The sequence below is a fragment of the Centruroides sculpturatus genome, unplaced genomic scaffold (assembly GCF_000671375.1).
Source record: "Centruroides sculpturatus isolate CEXI.00-Female unplaced genomic scaffold, Cexi_2.0 scaffold2977, whole genome shotgun sequence".
NCBI lineage: Eukaryota > Metazoa > Arthropoda > Arachnida > Scorpiones > Buthidae > Centruroides > Centruroides sculpturatus.
In genome coordinates this window covers 6,270-9,764 of record NW_019387407.1, presented here as the reverse complement: position 1 = coordinate 9,764, position 3,495 = coordinate 6,270, and positions in this window count along the sequence as shown.

Genomic DNA, 3,495 nt, shown 5'->3' with positions numbered 1-3,495 from the left:
TTTTTCAGTTATCCAAAGCAAAAGCAATTTCTCGACATGATCTAATGTCTTCGATCTCTGTTTAGAAATTGATTTAACCCCTTTCGCAACGTTAGCAGATTTAATAATGTCTTTATTTTTCGCGATTGTCCATATCGTCGTTCTCGGAATACAGTAAACAACAGTTAAAATTTCGAACACGCGTGCCACCTTCGTATTTCTCAACAATCTCTTTCATCAGTTCCATTGTAATTCTAGTCATTTTTTTGTTTTCTGTAGCTTTTCATTTGCCTTTTTGCGATTCGTGATTAATAAAGATAATAAAATTTTATTTATGAATTAAAATCAGAAGAAATTTAACAAAGTTATAAACTGTTGCACCGCGAACGTCTAGTCTGGTCTAGTACACCGATAGTGCTACTTGTTCATTGATGGCGCGTATAATTGAATTATGTCGTATACCGAACAAAAGTCGTATACCGAGCAAAATTTGTTTCGTCCAAACAGGACGTATTCCGAATTGGACGTATTCTAAAGCAGACGTATACCGAGGTACCACTGTATTTTATTTAATAAACGAAATAAAATAATTTATTAGTATTATTTTGCTTAAAACTTCTTGTTATTGATACTAAGTCCATTTTTATTGTAATCGACTTAGTACTCGATTAATTCGAAAATGTGCGAGAAATACGAGAATATTTCGAAAGAATGTAGAAAAATATATTAAATTTCAGAAAATAATTAGTCTTTTCAGTGTTTTTTTTCGCTTTAATTTTGGTGTGTTTTCTTATATATATTGTTTGATATTCGTCGATTTTTAACAATTTCTTCCTACAATATTTCTTCGGCCCGCACGTTTTATATCCTTTACTGCAAGATTTACCGAACGTAGGAACTATTTCAACCCCATTAGACGTGTTCGAAGTTTAGGAGCATCTTCCGTATACACATTACGAACACTTTTTACTGTTTGTATGATTTTGATCCTTTCAGAAACTCATAAGGCATAATATTGCCGATATGCTTTTTATCCGAATACATTTCGACTTGATTTTATTCAAATAAAATATAAAGTACATTTATACATTTACATTTTTTTTTACATTTAGTGGAGCACTCCCTCTGACCTGTAGCATTAAATGCTACTGGCTTGAGGTACTCCTCTTTTAATTAACCTGCTTCGCATATGCTTTGCAGGTAGTTAAGATTACATAGTCGCGGTCGTAGCCGCAATACATTAATACCCGACAATTCTATTTTTTACATTAATTATATTTTTGTTGAGTAGAGTATTTGATGTCATTAATTTAACAATGAACTATGACAGAAATTTTTATGTTCNCCCCCTATAACACTGTTGATAATTCCGTTTTATATGAATTCCATGTTGTATGAGTCACTTAGATTTTACAAATACATGAGCCGTTCACAGCCCGGCACACGTATTTGTAAAATCTAAATGACTCGTACAACATGGAATTCATATAAAACGGAATTATCAACAGTGTTATAGGGGGGTCGACTTGTACGTAAAAAGTTTAAAATAAGCTTCTAAACAGAAAATACAATCTCGAATTAGTCATATCATATTCAACTTCACAAGTATTATAATTAAATCACAATATCTGTGTTCAGTAATGTCAGCTATTAAAAACATGCAAAAATTTGTGTTGGAGCAAATATAATATTTACTTATTAACTACGGCATCCGAGAAGTGTGTGAAAGCGACGATGTCTACCAGAAAGGTTATAATATTGACGATTGAGATGTGTTGCGAAGCGTGAAAAGCCTTACACCCCTGTGAGATCTGACCGCCGTGTTTAATTAAGATGCCGGAGTCGAAAGTGTGAGACCGGTAAATCCAATTTTCATTTTATTATACACTGTTTACGTATTATATTTATAGTTTTCGTGGTTTAATTTATTATTATGCATAGAGTTACAAAATTCAAGAAAAATGCATAAAAGTAGACAATACGTAAAAACGTATCTTCTAACATCGTCTTTTAGCATTAACAGTTCCACGGCGGAGTCGACCTTTCACGGTGGACGAGTAGCCTCAAATGAAAGTTTGAATCCACCGTGGAACTGTTAATTTCCTCACGTGTATGCGAAAAGACGATGTTAGAAGACACCCTTTTATGTATTTTTCATAAATTTTGTAACTTTAACTCACCTGGCAATTATTATCAAATGTTATTATTATGCAATTTAATTGTGTTATTTTTTACCTTAAATAAGGCATATTTATTGTTTAAATATATCGAGAAGGGTAGTGTTTAGGGTCTAGGAATAGACTAATTTGCTCTCTATTATTTTAATGGAAATAATTAATTCGAACTTCAAACGATTCCGAGTTCGAACGACCTCCTGCAATGAATTAAATACGAAGTACTGTACGTGGCACCACTTATTTGATATCGTCCTCGTTGAAATACATTTATGATAAGATTTTTAATAAAGTATGATAACAGATGGCGCCATCAAAATTTTAAATGTTGCCGGGAAAGTTGAACGACTCGTTGCTGGTTTATATAATTAAGTATATCTAGAAGGGTGGTGTTTAGAGTCTAGGAATAGATTAATTTGCTCTCTATTATTTTAATGGAAATAATTAATTCGAACTTCAAACGATTCCGAGTTCGAACGGCCTCCTGCAATGAATTAAATACGAAGTACTGTACGTGGCACCACTTATTTGATATCGTCCTCGTTGAAATACATTTAATAACTGAGTATTTAATTCATAAATATATAATAAAGTTATTTGAAATAATCTTTTCCTTTATTTTTCAAAGAAACTTTAATATGTTTTATTTTCTGAAGTATTTTCACGTACTGTAACAGAGACGTGTCATCAATGCCAAGTTTATATCATTCTTTCTGCATTGTCTTCAGAAATTCGATAATTTTCAAGTATCGAATTATATAAACAACTTCAACCAAACTTATTGGTTTTCACAAGGACGTTTTCACAGAAAAATAAATGGATAAGAATTAAATAATAAAAAATAGTTAAGAAATTTCTATATAAAGTTCGTCATTTTACGACGTTTACACTACTCAACAATAAGAAAAGTCAATGAAAAAGGTACATTTTTTACATATTTTAACATTATAAATATATTTATTTAATTACTTTAATTAATAATTCGAGTGAAATGACAATAATCGACATTATATCTCGATTTAGTAAATACATCTAATAATTACGCTGTATTTATAACAATGAAGAATTTTATTAAATAACATTTAGACATATTTTTATATAATAAAATAAACTTTTTATTATTAATGTAAGGATTTTATAAGGTAAAGAAGAAGAAAATCCTTAATTTATAAGCTAAGGATTATGATTTTTTATATAATCATTTTGTAAGTACTGTATTATAATTTTATTAATTCTAATATTATCGTTATTATAGAATTTTAATTTATTTATCATTATAGATGTTTATTCCTTTCCTATCAAAGAACTGCTTTAGCAAATAATGAAACTTTCAATTATACTT